This window comes from Vanellus vanellus (assembly GCF_965231255.1).
Source record: "Vanellus vanellus genome assembly, chromosome: 3".
Classification (NCBI taxonomy): domain Eukaryota; kingdom Metazoa; phylum Chordata; class Aves; order Charadriiformes; family Charadriidae; genus Vanellus; species Vanellus vanellus.
The window spans coordinates 92,472,204-92,488,115 of record NC_138907.1 but is presented as its reverse complement, the minus strand read 5'-3'; the positions used below and the strand labels follow the sequence as shown (position 1 = coordinate 92,488,115).

Genomic DNA, 15,912 nt, shown 5'->3' with positions numbered 1-15,912 from the left:
TGTATCATTTGAAAGCAGCACAATGCATGCTTTTGTAAAGAGAATAGTCAAAGTATTGCAGGATTTACTGACTACAGCCCTCCTCAGAAATATTTCAGTTTCTGTTTGCCTTTATTTAGCTCTATCCCCTAAAATTAAGGTTACTATTTACTCTGAAACTACAATTTTGAACTGCCCCTGTAAAAGTGCAATATATTTGATGTGCAAAATCTTTGGTACTCCTGGCTGCAATTGGGCTATATTTAAATCTTTCCTCCTAAATCTGGAAGGAAATTAAACCCCATTCTGAGTCATGATAAACTGAGCAGGTACTGTGTTTGAAGCAAACGAAATGGATTGTTCAACATAAAACATGCTCAGGAATGTTTTATTTCATCATAGGAAAATATATACATGAGTTTTATCCTGGTGTCTTTTTTCTCAAGTTTAAAAAGGATTTATGATGTCTGGATGTACATTACATGTACAAACACTTAAGTACTTCAGTCATGAGGATAGATTTTTTTCAACCATGGCTGCATAATATATTTCGATCCATCATATCCGCTGAAATAGGCTTTCACATCAGGGTGATGCACCTGAGAAAATAATATTTCAAGTTGAACAAGCACCAGAATTAACAGTAAATACAAACTGATACTTAATCATTAGTTATTACAGTTAACTTTTTGAAAACTCATGATTAGTTTTTAAATACATAATATACATAGAGATATTTTCAGTGGGATTTTCCGTGTACCTTAACCTGATTTATGTCATCAGAACAGTGGCTTTCTCAAAGTACTCTACAAGTGTTGAACATATCTAATGGGATATTACATGCTAGATCTACACCAGCATCGATGTTTTAAAATCAGAACTGTTTCTTATTGAACTAGCTGCCACTCATTTGTCGCTGGTAGAGCTATTTGGTTTTTTTTAAAACCAATTAGGCAGCAGGAATAGTAAAGAAGTAGTCAGAGAAATGGTGAAGACACAGCAAATTGATGGCCTTAGGTACCACCATATCCAACTTGAAGATGCAAATCCACAAAGGGCAATCCAAGTTACATTCTTTGTCATGATGCAGAAAGCCTACAGCGAGCAGATTAGAACTGTCAACTGGGAAAGCATTTTCTCATCAGTCAACTCTTCCTATTAGGCTGTAGGAAAGGTTGAGTGAGGGCAATCCACAGACCTCCTTTTGAACTTGAGGTACAGTCATGACTCACCATTTGTAATTAATCTCAACTAGACAACTTTCAAGTATCTGATTTTTGTGAGCTTGTTACCATCCATTCCTCCAATAATCCGTGGGGAGAATTACCCTGTCATGCAGGTGAATAAAGCAATCTGATATCTTAAAGGCTAATTTACACAAGGTAAATGTTTAAGGTAACATATCTGTTTCTCCTTATGGACTGTAAATGTAACGGAAGGTAGCCAGCTGACTGACATAATGAAAGGTATATTTTTTAGACACTTAAGTCAGAGTAGCCAAACCCCAATTTTAAATATTTATGACACTTATCTGGAACAGCATAGTTCCTGCTCCTAAATTCAGGCAAGTTAGCACATTTTATTTTATATTACAATCAGTGGCTAAAATAGAAACAAAGAAACAAGGACTGGAACTAAGGCTTCTCCCAAACAAAAGAGGTAATGGTGTCCCACTGTTTGGCCCCACTGATTGAAGGGGATCCTTTATGTGCAATAGCACAGTTTCAAGAGAGAGCGTGGAGAGTCTTCAGGCCAGCCTAACTTACACAATTCCTTTGGGGGGTTCTCCTGACAGGCAAAAGATGCCAATTTGAATTTCCTCTGTTTGACTCACCACCACGCATCTCCTGTTAGATGAACAGTTCAGTTACTTGCTGTTATTTTAAGTACAGATACTGCTACTATCCACTATTTAAAAGAAGGCATCCCTGATAGCACTGGGGCTCTTTGCAAAAAGCTGTCTGTATGCGGCATGCATGCCTGAAGGCCATTTTCTGGATCAGAGTCTCTGACTAGTTTAAGAATCAGGTGCACCTTGTATAAGCTAGAAATCAAAAGCTACCAAGACCGTGATACACAAAACAGAATTTTTGGTTCCCAGTGAGCCTTAAGAAAGGAGACATTATTCAGTCTGGGCAGCAGCTGAGCAGGAGCTGTTTGAAATGCAGATTTTTCAGAGTGGAATTGAGAAACCAATATACATTGCTAGATCCCGTAGAAAGAGATTAAATGACTCGTCCAACTTTGATAGGTCAGTGAAATCCTAAAACAAAACTCCCTGTCTGCAACAGTCTGTACATAACAGAAGTCAAGCTGCTAAAGCGCTTACAAAACTAGGCAGTTAGATACGGTGAAGTAGGCAGTACCTGGTTTGGTGATTTGTCACCTTCCAAAAACACATCCTTGAAAGTACAGAAGTAATTTGTTTATCTATTAATTTTCACTAACTTCACAAAATAGATGGTATCTATTAAGCCAAAGGTCAGCCAACTTTTAAATATACAGGATAACAAACAAGTTGCAACTGAATAAAAAAAATAAATACTACCTCTAATCCCATAATAATTGTTATCTCTTCCTCAGCAAGGTAAGCTGTAGATTTGCCAAATCCATTTGCTTTGTTAATTAGAATTCGATAGTGAGGAGTATCTTTTAGATCCTGTAAAAATAGGAGGAAAATAAATAGCCTCAAGGGGAGATGATGACTAAAGATTACATTATATAATCAGTTAACTCTCATTAGGCTTACAGAACGTAAACCCACTCAATATATACATCCAGGGAGTTCATTTTTATGATCTTACCACATCAATTTGGAAAATTAAATATAAAGCAATCAAAACTGCAATATGTGAAGTTCTTGGCATATTTGAAACATTTTTTAAGAGTCAAGATTTTAATGTATATAGATCCCATAACAATTTGTTAAGTTACCTTTCTCCCTTCACAAGTGGCAACAAAGAACACCAAAAAGAAAGAGGCAAATTCAGAACATAATACCACAATACCTGACAATCTTGGTCCCCAATCCCAGACAGAGCTAAGGCAACTTCTATGTGTATATAAAAATCTTCCAGCCAAGAAAGGAAAAGTATGGCTTACTATTATTTTTACAGTGCCTATGAACACAAACCATGGGCCAGGGTCCCACCATGCTCACTACTGTCCATAAACATTCCTGCCCAAAGTAACCCGCAATCTAAGCACACAAAAGCAATGGATGAATACAGACAGATAACTGGAGCTTACGAAGCAGTTAATGTGAGATCAATGTGAGAGGCAGTGGCCCCCAGTCAACGACATAGTCGAGAACTGAAAGTCACAGAAAGGCAGGAAAAGTTGGGCTGAAAGCCTGGCTAACGTTTAGAGGGGATTTGCAAGGACCAAGCTTAGTAGTTGCCTCGTAACAGTCAAAAGGCATTTTTCATAGCTGATGCATGTAATGTGAGAAAGCAAAGGCAAGCTAAAAAAAACCCAAAAGGCACACATCTAAACTGCATGTCATCACTATTGAAATTAAAACAATAAAGGTGAACACAAGGTCACTGGGAGAACAGAACAATATAAAAAGAATCAGAATGCCTGATGGGAAATTCATGGGTGTTCAGTTGGTGACAATACTGAGAGGAGAAAAGAAAGCAAAGAGGCAGGTGTTTTAGAAGCCAAAGATGAGTGGCAGGTGGATTAAATTACAGCAGGGAAGGAACAAAACTCACAAAATAGGACTGAATGTCTGGTCTCAGCTGAACATGAATTCTCTGCTACAGGCAGAGTTTCTCATTTTTTGCCTCATTTTTTTCTCATTTTCAGTCCTCTGACTTAATGACTAGTGCCTTCCTGCCACTTAAGCAGCATGTCAGCGGCCAACCCACAGAGCATGCAGCACTGTATTATCAGAGCAGCACTGTCAACAAAGATTTAGCATCTGATTTTCAAATACAACAAGTACTTAGGCTAGAGAATTTCAAAAGCTTCAAGTATTCTAACAAAATATGTTGTTAAATAGATTTCCATTCCAAGTATCCAGATCCCCCAAAAAATTGTTTTCTAACTGAAATAGATTAAACACAAAGGATTACTTGCATTTCTTTGGTGCAATGAAGATGTTACAAATCATGGATGATCAAGTAAAGGATTTAACAGCCTCTCAGCTTTAGTAACACACTAAGAGACATACGTTCAAACATTATAGGTTGACACTGCTACTTTAAATACAACACTGTCTATTAAAAGTGAGTAATTTTAATTCGAGACATGTCCAGTACAACCCTGACCAGTGAAGCTTAACCAATCAGTGGTGCAAAAGCAAAGCTCTACTGGGACAACAGCACAGAAGCAGCAGAGGTATAGCTCAGCTGCACAGGTGATATGGGACCCCAAAAGTATTTTCCATTAGGTTAGCAGGAAGTCTGCCTGTGACAGTATTTCTGAGGGTTTTTTTAACCTGAGTTATTCTGTATATGTATTAATAAAGAAAGAGTTTAATGCATTCTAACCTGTTTCGCTGGAGGATATTTGTGTTGTAGCCATTCTTCTGGAGCTTTAGCTTTTATATCCCATCCAACAATGACTCCCGAATAGCCAAATCTTTTGTGAACTATAACCTGTCCCACACTGAACTGAATATAATCAGGCTTTGGACTGCGAACATGACTTGATTCTAATTTAACAAAGAAATAGACTTAGCAAGGATAAGTGTTTGATCAAGTATATTAAACATTTAAACAGACATTCTCCTGACTTCTACCAGAAGAGAAATGATAGTTAGATTAATAAGCAATGTAAACAGGGGAATCGTTTTTGTTTTTTTCCTCACAGAATTTTACTATGGTATTTGACAGAGCAGCATCTACCAAGGAACACATTTTTCTATTTGTATGCCTTTGATATTACATAGGTCTCTTAACAGAGGTTTGGAAAATGTATGTATTGACATAAACAAATGTATGTATTGACAATTACCTAAACCTTACATACAATATTTTACAGTGCTTACACATGCTAACAGATTTTGCCATTAGTTTTTTTCCAGTTTAGGTCGCAGAATTCTTCTATTCAGTCTGACTCTGGGGAATTTCTTTCCAGGAGCAGACTGATGAACTGTTTCTTTTTGCTTTTATGAAGTTGATATAAATCAGTTCACCTGAATCAAGTGAAAGCTATACCACTGTTTCATACATCAATACAAAACAGGCACACTCAGGTCTACTCAACAAAATAGATACATGCATATAGTATCATATTGTTACTGTTACACAACACAGGGTGAAAAGGCCTTGGATTTTACATTTTCTGGTTTGCTTACTGAACATTATCAATAATTTTTAAGGAGAAGAGGCAGGGGAGGGAACTATTTACAAAGCAAGTATAGAAATACACTATGGAAGACTTTATAGAAGATAGTATCACAAGCAAAATCCAAAAGGATTCCAAAAACTCCAATACCTGCAAAATAAGAATGGGTTTCTGCTTCGTTGTCGCCAATTTTAGTTTTCTTTTCTCCATAATACCAATTCCTAAAATGTAAAATTAATAACCCGACATTCAAACAAGTTCTTTAGGAACTGAGTTTTAGGATAATTGGCCTTCTGATTATTACTATCTTAAGCATTTGTCTGAATAGAGGGATACTACAAAGCCTTTGATAGAAAATTCTTCACAATTTGAAGCCCAAACAGAATAAGAGTTTTACACTAAAACTGCTTTTAAGGAATACACAAGACAAAGGAATTTGTTCCAACAGGAGAAAAGAGTATGAATCTAATTATTTGGATATGTAACTCCACAGCTGCGTTATAATTTTTATAACAGAGGAAACCCATTTGTTTTCTACAGGTGAGCAAATATTATTCTGAACTTGAACACAGTGATTCTTCAGTATCTTTTGTAAATTCTTTTGTGACATCTTTAAAGATTGGTTAACACTGGTATGGACAAGGTGTCTGGCAATAAACCCCAGATTAAGGCTACAATAAAAATAACTTCTCTTTCTGCACTAGGCTGAATTTCATGTGAACTTAAAGGGTGGGGCCTAGGGGAGAGACATGTTTAAAAAGGGGATATGGCTTATGGTTTTCGTTGCCATTGCGAAAAAGAGAAAGTGTACAGAAACAATGAGCAAACTCAACACTTAGGGGAGAGAGAGCTTTCAAATATTCCTTCTGCTGGCAATGTAACAGGAGCAGTCTGTGAACAAATAGATTTGGGTTAACGTTCTCCATTCATACCAGTCAGCAACCTATTGGTGCCAAAGAACTATAGGTTGTCCTAGTCTCCTTCCTCTTTTATAGTGTTCAACACCTTCCCTCTTTCAGTCTTACACCCCTCACCCCGCCTGGAAGAAAGTAAGAGCAGGTTCCACAACTGTGCAAAGAATACTTTTTTTTTTTTTGAAGTCTAGGTTTAGCTCAAATCTGTAAGAAGACTTAAGGTTGACAAATACCTTTTAACAGGAACAGGAATGGGCAAATATCCTGACTTGTCAGACTGAATTGTTGAAAACAGCAGCTAATACAGTAGGTTTGAAAGGTCTCAAATGTCAACATATTTTTAGGATAACCAATTCTTTATATTATAAGATATTCAGAAGACACAAGCAGCTTCAAAGGATCATTTGGTCTTTGAAGGCTTTATCTTTAGACATGCCTGGAGCTTTCCACAAAGTTGCAAAGCAATTTATGGTGAACCTAAGAAAAGCACAGTTTCTGTTTCCATCCATACACCATTCCCCTAGGCTTTCCTGGGGGCAAAACTAAGTCTGAATCTTCCACAGTTCAGAGGACTTGACATCCTCGATTACTGTTCATAGATCAATAATAAAGGACCTTTGAAGGTCCAGACAATGTGAAACCTTTGGACTATTTCTACTCTACAAGAATTAAATCTCGCAAACAAGCCTTTATCCTCCCCAAACATGTCTAAGCAACAGTCTTCTTAAATTAAAATGGCATATATATAAATAGATATAACCTTACTTTTTTAGACCAACTCAGTCAGATGTCCAATAATCAAGTTTCCCCTTCTTCCTAAACCCACTGATTTTCCATCTGCATTTTCTAATTTAACTTCGTTTACTCAAACTCCCATATGCAGCATAAGATGTCCATCCCATGTTGCAGGATCTGATCCTACAAACATGTAGCTGCTTACCATCATTAATATGGTTAATCCTCCTGAATTCATAATCAGATAAGTTTAAAGTAGAGGATAAAACATATAGAATTACTGCCATGATTTATATTTAGTTTTGCATGAAGTTCAAATTGCATGTTTGTATAGAATACAAGCAAAAGTTTTTCTTAAAACCTTTTGAAAGTCCCAAATCAGTCTCAACAAGAAAATAAGAGACGTTTCCCCTTTGTTACTTGTTTCACCCCTACAGCATACCTTCCTGTTAAGAAGAGGCCATGTTTGAAATTTATTCTTAAGTGTAGACAGTATGTAACATCCTACCTTGTCTTTGATAGCCACAGCTTTAAACAATCTGCCCATGCATCCAGACTCAAGTAAGATTTTGTAAAGCTGCTCCAAGAGGCAATTATCCTTTAATAGTAAAAATAATCATCACATTGTTTAAAAAACCTTCTAAAGTATTTGTATATAATTTTTATAAATATTAAAATTTGTTTGCTTCTGTAGCAAACAGGAAAAAAAAGTCAGTGACCAGGAACAAATTCTCTTCAAGATTAATATCTAGACTACAAATGAATATTTCTTTAATTGTCACTTGTACAAGCCATATGTAAATTTTGGAAAATGCCATTTTTCATGACAAGGTTGCTTGCTTTCTGTACTCAAGACTATAGGAACTGCTATATTGCATCAGATTCCGCAGTTTCAACTGTTACCTGAGAATAGTGAGCATGAGACATATAAAAAATGGTACACGTAATCAAAAGACTATTAAAAATAGCCTAAAAGTTTTTGCATAGTGGTTAGTAGTTGACTCATGCCATGAAACCTGAAAATTATTTAAATCTGGGTCTTTACAATCAAAGCCGGACTTAGTTCTTTTTTCATCAGGCCAATCTTTTGCTCTCATTACTTCATGTATTTGAGTTTTACAGATGAACCACACAACCAATGAACTACGCAGGCTGCACTGTTAAAACTAAGTCACAGAAGTCCTTCTTTGCATGGTTCATCTTCAAGATGCCAACATTTGCTAATGGTTACCACTAACAAATATTTGGACCTGATAAAGTATTCTCCACTTCACATCTGGAGATAGATACATGCAACCCTGTAAACACATAACTGCTCAATTCATACAGAAAATGGCACTACTTACTTAACTCTACCATTATGACTGCCTTAGGTAATTTACTATGAATGAATTTTTGTTGGTTAAGACTCTGTACTGCATCATATTATCAAGAAAATCTATTTTGACAGTAAGTGTCAAAAGGCAATGGAAAGTTAGAAATAGTTCTACTAATCAAACACTTCACTTTCCCCTTTTTAAAGGGACATAACCCATAGTAACATATATCGGAATGTCCAAAAGCAGAATGAGATTAAGGCACAGCTGTGCACTCACACAGATTATACACAGATTTTTATATGAAGAAAACAATGGTTGTTATTCAAATTTCAAAGGACATCTTTTAACAACTAAATACAGTCACATTAAGCCACAAAAATGTCTGAGGTATGATTTGAATGTTGTTTTCATGTACAAATGTCCAGTGTGTTCCACCCACACTCCAACTTTCCAGGACAAAGTGTCATTGGGGATGAGAAAGAGAACTCTCTTATAAATAAATACAGTAGGGAAGAAGAAACTTACAACCTTTCTGTTATTTCGATGCGCTGAGCAGAGTCCGTCCCGTACCACTGGGATATGTAATATTGTGCAGGAAGCGCAGACAGCAGCACACAGATCTGCAGAGCTGCAACGGCATTGATGTGAGGCATTCCAACAGGAAGTTTTTTAAAAGACACTTCCCTGCTCTCTACTCAGAAAAGACGAAGAAAAAAAAAAAAGAGAGACAAAAAACGTAGCCGTCAGCTTTGCTAGCCGTGTAGTACTTAAAAGTTTCCTTTGGATTGATTTGTTGGTTCACAAGGTAACATACAATCTGTACACACGCATTTCGGTTACATCCAGAGCACACCTACATTAGGTCAAACTGAATTAAATTTGTGGGTACTTATAAAAACTAATAGAAGACTAATGTAGACAGCTTCACAAGACAAATAAAACAAAAACCTAGTAAACAGTTATACAGCCATGTCTTTCATCTGGAAAAAGAAAAAATAAAAGGAACCGGGAAGTTGTATGATTGTCCAATTTGCAATAAAATGCTGCTCTCCGTGAACAAAATTAATTGTGCTGCTATATCATCTAATTAAGTGTATTAAATATGTCTGACATATCAGATTGATGGCGTCAAGAAAAATCTATTTAGATGCAGTGATTATTGTGCATATAACAGAACTAAGGGATTTTTCTTTCAGACCAAAGACACACATAGCATCATACCAGGATGGTAACAATGTGTGCCACAGTCCCATCACTAGACTAGAAAAGGATTTGACATCACCATTCATTCCACAGGCACCTGCCACACTTACCAATGCATTAAGATATTCATGACTCTTCCGTCCTTCCCCATCAAATTAAAGATATTCACCTCCAGCTGCAGAGCACATTTACCATCTTTTTACATCTATGAGGGTTTTTCAAATCAGAACTAAGACTTGGTGAAATTTGAGACTTGTATCTTTTACACAAGCGGTTCTCAGAGTGAACAGGTTTACTGCAATGTTCAAAGAGTCATCTACATCCACCCTCCGTTCTGTCTCATTAGTCTGTCTCATTAGTCTCCAGTAGTGGCTGTTACAAATATCAGTCTCTAGTAGAGTACTCAGCTTGCATACACAAGCAAATTGTTTCCAGTTGTTTCTGAGTTGCTCCTAGTTCCTACTATCCTAATTTATGTCATTTACAAAATAATTTGGGTTACTGCAATATACACAGTACATGTGTATGTGGGAAGTTAGATTTATGAAAACTGCCTAGCAAAGTTAGTCAAGATCACAAAATAATGCTGAAGGAAACCCAAAGAATATTGTAAGGAATATGAAAACATCTGCGCACGTGTGATGAACAGTCACCAACAAACCATTTTTCACTTCTGCATTACCTGCTTTAGAAACAACAGCAAGGAAATAACAACCCCTAATTTTAGACATTATCAGTAGCTGTACATCTAGAGTACTTGTTTACACGTGTATTGGGGGCCGGGGGAGAAGAGTCGCATATCAGTTCAACAAGATAACCACCAGCATCCTGCTGGGCTGGGGGGGCGGGCAGGACCCCCGGGGAACGCCACAGCGTTTCCAACAACACGGCCACACAACTCAATTGACTTAAAATTTACTTTAAAACTTCCAGGCCAGGTTGGATGGGGCTTTGAGCAACCTGGTCCAGTGGGAGGTGCCCCTGGCCACGGCAGGGGGGTTGGAACTCGATGAGCTTCAAGGTCCCTTTCCAAAATAAACCATTCTATGATTCTATGAACTCCTGTTCCTGCAGGACTTTCGTCTCTTTCTGAAAGCACCAAACTGAAAGGACGCGGCAGCAGACGGGAGAGAGAGCCTGGACCAAAGCTGGAACCTCAGGGAAGCAAAAGTACCTTTCGCGCGTATTCCGAAAGACCTGAAAAAAACTGGCAGAAACGAGCTATGCCTTTCCCCACACGCCGACAACCGCCCGTACGGGGAGCCCAGCGCCGGGCCGAGCCACACCACCCCCCGGCAGCCGGGGGAAGCCGCCGAACTCCCGCCCGCTAATCCCGCCAACAAGCCCCGGGGGCCAACGGCACGAAGCCGACTACCCGCAGCCCCTGCGGGCGCCATCCCGCGACTCTCCCCCGTTAGGCAGCCCCTCACCCGGCGGCGGCGGCCACAGCTCCGCTCGGCTCCGCTGACCGGCGAGGGGTTGAGCTCTCAGGTGGAGGCGGCGCCACCTGCAGCTCAGGCGCCGCCGGCAGCTCGCGCCCTGCCCCTACGGCGGCAGGTGGCGACCGTTAAGGGGGCGGCGGACATCTTGTGCCGCTGAGGGGAGCGGCGGACGGCGCCTCTCTCGGCTTGGCCCCCCGCCCCAGTGCTGGGCCGGGAAGAGTTTTAACGCCTAAAATGGAACCCTGATGGGCGAAGGCTGTGCTTGAGGGTCGGGTCGGGTCGGGTTTGGTACCCAACCACCACCACCACCTTCTCCCAGACTGGCAGTTGTTTTCCCCTGGCGTGGTCAGGCTGCCTGGGGTGGATAGGGTCAGGATTTCTCACTCTTAAAACGCAACAAAACAAATGCCTGCGTGGACTTTACACCTTTAACTATAGTTAAGGAGATTAGAGAGAAAGAAAAAGAAAGGATTTATTTATTTTGTGCAGGTCAATTTTAACTAAATGATATTTGCAACCCCCTAAGTCTTTGTTTTTTTTTTTTCCACGAAGCTGGACAAGTGCCTTTAATGAACGTGCCTTCCTGTGAATAGAAGTCAGAGGAAGATCTCCAGTGTGAAGTTTACGCAGAAGGCATCGTGTCATGTTTTAACATAAACTCAACACAGCCTGATGGCGTGCCTCTCACCACCCTCTTGGTAGTTCAGAGAGTACTTGGTGGTAGTCTCTGGGCCTGGTTTTGTCACAGATGGATGAAGGCGTAGCTGAAACAAAAGTCTCCTGCGTAGTTTCGATAGTGCACGTGTCAGCCGTCAAGCATGAGCCTCCCTCCAGGCTTGTGACTGCTGAGCTGCTGCATGGAGGTCAAAACCTGCTAACAAGTCTCTTTTTCAGGGACTTCTTTGGTGTAAGTTCAACAGCGATCAAGTTTGTTGATGACACCCAAAAGCAAGAGTGAGCGCAACGAGAAGAGGGTAGACTCAAACTGCAAAGACCCAGAGAGATGAGAGCAACGGGAACGTTACAGACAACAGGGGAAATTCAGCAGTCATACATGTTGAGTCTTACCAAGGGAGAGGAAATGTTCTAGCCCTCTCTTCTCGCTTACTGAGCACATCTCTGTTAAGGGCAGTAACATGAAAAAAGAAAATGTTGTTGAACCATAACTAGTTCAATAATGTACCTTACTTTTCATATCCATAGTTACACTTTTCAAATGAAAAATTTGAGAAAGTATTTTTTCCTGTAGGCACATGCTAAAAGCAAAAATGAAGTAATTTGATAAATGCAGGAACTGCAACCATGTGATGATATGGGCTGAAATACCTCCTGCTTTCTGTTGGGGGTAATATCAACAATGTATGATACAAATAGTGGCACAATATACAATGTTATTATAGACACCTAAAGTCATTATGACTTTTCTTCATTAACAGGGCCTGTTGTGATAGGACAAGGGATAACGGTTTTAAACTAAAAGAGGGTAGATTCAGACTATATAGAAGGCAGAAATTTTTTACAATGAGAGTGGTAGAACACTGGCACATGTTGCCCAGAGAGGTGGTAGATACCCCATCCCCGGAAACATTCCGGGTCAGGTTGGACGGGGCTCTGAGCAACCTCATCTAGTTGAAGATGTCCCTGCTCATAGCGGGGGGGCGTTGGACCAGATGACCTTTAAAGATCCCTTCCAACCCAAACCATTCTATGATTCTATGGATGGGGAAAATTGTGTAGCATCTCCTATACTCTATTGAACAGAGCAGAGAAATCATAGAATTGTAGAATTATAGAGTAGTTTGGAGTGGTGTTAGCTTTTAAGTAATTGTTGGCTGGAACAGTTTGACCTGTTGCTTGGGCTGAACTGAGTTGTCTTGGGCAGTGGTTTTGAGCCCGGGGCCCATGAAAGATAATTAAGAAAAGCAAGCATAGTATCAGGAGGCTTACAGGCAGCATCCTGGGGCGTGCAGTAAAACAAGGATAATCCATTTTTCTAGTACATGAAGTGCTTTGAATTCCTGTGCCTTAACTAGGCAGGAAGCTAATGAAAAAAGGCATCAGGATTTGGCATTGCTGCTTTCCCTTCTCCATTGCTGGTGTTGCCACTTGTTGTTCTTCCTTTCTGCCATTGTCTCAGGGTGTCCCCAGAGACCTTCTTGCTTTGGGGGGTGCCTGCATTTGTCAGTTGTAAGGTTGTACCAAGATGATGATGGGTTGGAAAAAATTACAATAGTGATTTCAAGACAGCATTGGTGGAAAATACAACATGTGGGAACTAAGTGGCCAGTCTTAGGGTTTTGTTTGTTGATGGATTTAAACCCGTGCAACATGGCAAGCATGCCTAGTTGAAAACTTAGATAAGTACTGACCTAGACTGGAAATACAAATTTAACCTAGAGAAAAATATGTTTTTAAAACATAACCAATCAAGTTGTTTCTCTATAGGTAAAATAAAGTGGAAGTAGCTTCAGTTGGATAATTTAACCATTACTCTTCAATCAAATTAAAATTTCATTATAGGGGCAACAGGTTAAGTTTTATGAATGTATTTAGGAGTAGCTTATCAAGAAGATGTCACAGACCATAGCCACATCAACACAAGAGAAGATGCCTGTTTATCTCCTACATTTCCACTGCAGTAAAAGAAGAATGAGTTTAGGACCCAAATAGGAAAAATGGGAAGAATGTATTTCTTTTAGGAGCCCCACTTTCCTTCCAGCCCAGTCAGCATCAAAAGGCAAAGCAACTCTGAATAATAGAAAGGAAGAGAAACGGGGACAGAAAAGCATACTTGGTGTCTGGAAAGCTTTTCTCAAAGTGGATGCTTCGTGCTCAGACTGCTGTGAATAATGTTTCTAGCATTTAAATGGGCTAGCGAGATTTGAAGTTAGCAACTCTTTGAGGAAGAAGTGATAGAGAGGTTGAGGTGATACTTTTGCTATTACTTGAATAGAGACAATATCCTGCAAGACACCATATTCCTATCTAGCAGTGGAAAGGTTATGTGTGCAATGGGAAAGTCTCTCCATACATTCATGACATAAAAAAAATGTAAAGTTATCAGTGAGCTGGTAAGGAAGTTCCTCAAAAAAGAGCGTTTACAATCATTTTGTGTGTCTCTCTGGCTCCTGTTAAGAGTTTTCTGCAGTCATCTTCTGGGCAATGAGGATCTGCCCAGCATGGAAGGAGCAAGGCTTCCACTATAACTATGTTACACTGTCTATATACTTATATACTTTTTTCTTAAAGGAATAGGCACATCACCTCATGTAATGGGCTGAATTGTGTTTTATTGGCTTCTTGTTAAAAAACGGCTGTGACTTGACAGCATTAGTGGGGTGTCAGGCAGTTGGACAGCAATCTAAATCCACACTATTTGTGACTGATAAATGAAGGGGTGAACAGGTATGGAAGTAGTTTTTTTCTCTCTCAGCATCAAGTCTTCATCTGTTCTTGGCAATCATATGATTAGAAGTTAAGGTTGCTAAAGTCAACCTTTTTATTGTCCTGGATTAAATATGTGCCTTTTCAAAAGAGAAAACATTTTCTTCCCCCCCCTTTTTTTTTTTTCTTTCCCTTAGCATGGGAACAAAACATACCCTGTACTGCCACAAAGATCAGATGCTGTTTTGCAGGGTTCTTGTACACAGAGAGTTAGAAAGATTGGGGAAAATACAATGAGAATAATTTGCTATAATAGAAGTCAATCAAGTAAAAAAAAAAAACACCAACAAACCAAAACCCAAACTTGTGACTCAGTGACAGCAGTAGCAGTCTTATCATTTTAGAAGCACCAGAAGCCAAGCCAGTTCTACGTTTACCATCCCTCCAGTCTCACTTCTCTGCTGACTGCAGTTCACAGTTGTAACTGCTGGCCAAGTTTTACAGATTTAACTGATACCGATTGAGCAGCAAAACAATTTTCATTAATGCAGAGCTCTTCTGATGGAAGATCAAGTTGAGTGAAACTCAAACCTTTGAAAACCAGGAGATATTTAAAGTACGTATTCCACACAGACTTAGCCCTAGTAGAACACCTGACTGAAAATGCTCCAGCCCCAGCACACAGCAGAGAAGCTAAGTTGGAGCAGATGGACAGACCTATGGTTGCAATAGAAGATGAGCCATTAAGCTTGGCTGCTGTCTCACCTCAAGTGCCTCCTTTCAGCACTGCTTCATATGATTTTCACCCATAACAAGATACAAGCCAGCTGATACAGGAGCAGAGGCTTAAGGGTGGGAAAACACAGATACAGTGCTCACCGGTGTACTACACCAGTAGCTGAAGGGCTTGTAAAACACAGCAGATGCTGTGCTTGCTTGGTCAGTAAGCTAAGAGCAAGCACAGGCAAAGGGGCAGCCCAACCGCAACCGCATGATTAGTGCAGCCGTTTGGGAGGGGAGAGACCTCTTCCTGGACTACTTGTGTTTCTTCCTGGAGAAGCCAGCACGAAATGCTTAAAGGAAGTTTTGAGCACCAGCTCTACCTGTCACTAACTGCTGACTCAGACAAACACCTTGAGGGCTGAGGTGGTTAAATATTAAATATCTCTCATTTTCCCTCAGAATGTTCTTTCCTACAAATCCAAGGTGGAGAAGCCTGTGCAGTACAGCCTGTATTAGATCTTCCCAAAAATGAATACCAGACATTTTTCAATGTCCATGAAGAACTTTAATGTTCTGTGCAACTGAATTTCATGCATGTTTAACCAGATACATTTGCATATGACAGCACGTACCAGCACCAGACATTCTGTAGTTACTTAAATGAACTCTTCTCTCCCCAAAATGGAGGCACACGCAACACAGACCCCCTTGTGAGAAGCAGAAAGCATCAGTGGTCAGAGCTGCTTCTGGCATGAGCAGACTCAAACTGAGCTGTCATTCTTCCATGGAAGACTACAAAAGCGAGGCTGTAAGGGCCCTAAAATTTAGGGCAGCTTCAATCTCTGCCAAAGCAGGCAGGGGGCGTAAGAAATCGCTATAAAAAATGATTGTGCCCCATCGCCTACTGACATTTTGGCT

General features: G+C 39.8%; 2 long non-coding RNA genes across 2 annotated transcripts; both read right to left on the bottom strand.

The window, feature by feature from the left end:
• Nucleotides 1–353: 353 nt before the first annotated feature.
• On the bottom strand, nucleotides 354–4,597 carry LOC309670281. Its single transcript, XR_014268987.1, has 3 exons — nucleotides 4,476–4,597; nucleotides 2,528–2,638; nucleotides 354–578 (listed from the first exon to the last, which is right to left on the bottom strand). It is a non-coding gene; the product is annotated as an uncharacterized lncRNA (long non-coding RNA).
• Nucleotides 4,588–8,860, bottom strand: LOC309670282. The gene is made up of 4 exons (XR_014268988.1): nucleotides 8,771–8,860; nucleotides 7,432–7,521; nucleotides 5,425–5,495; nucleotides 4,588–4,639 (listed from the first exon to the last, which is right to left on the bottom strand). It is a non-coding gene; the product is annotated as an uncharacterized lncRNA (long non-coding RNA).
• Nucleotides 8,861–15,912: the final 7,052 nt, after the last annotated feature.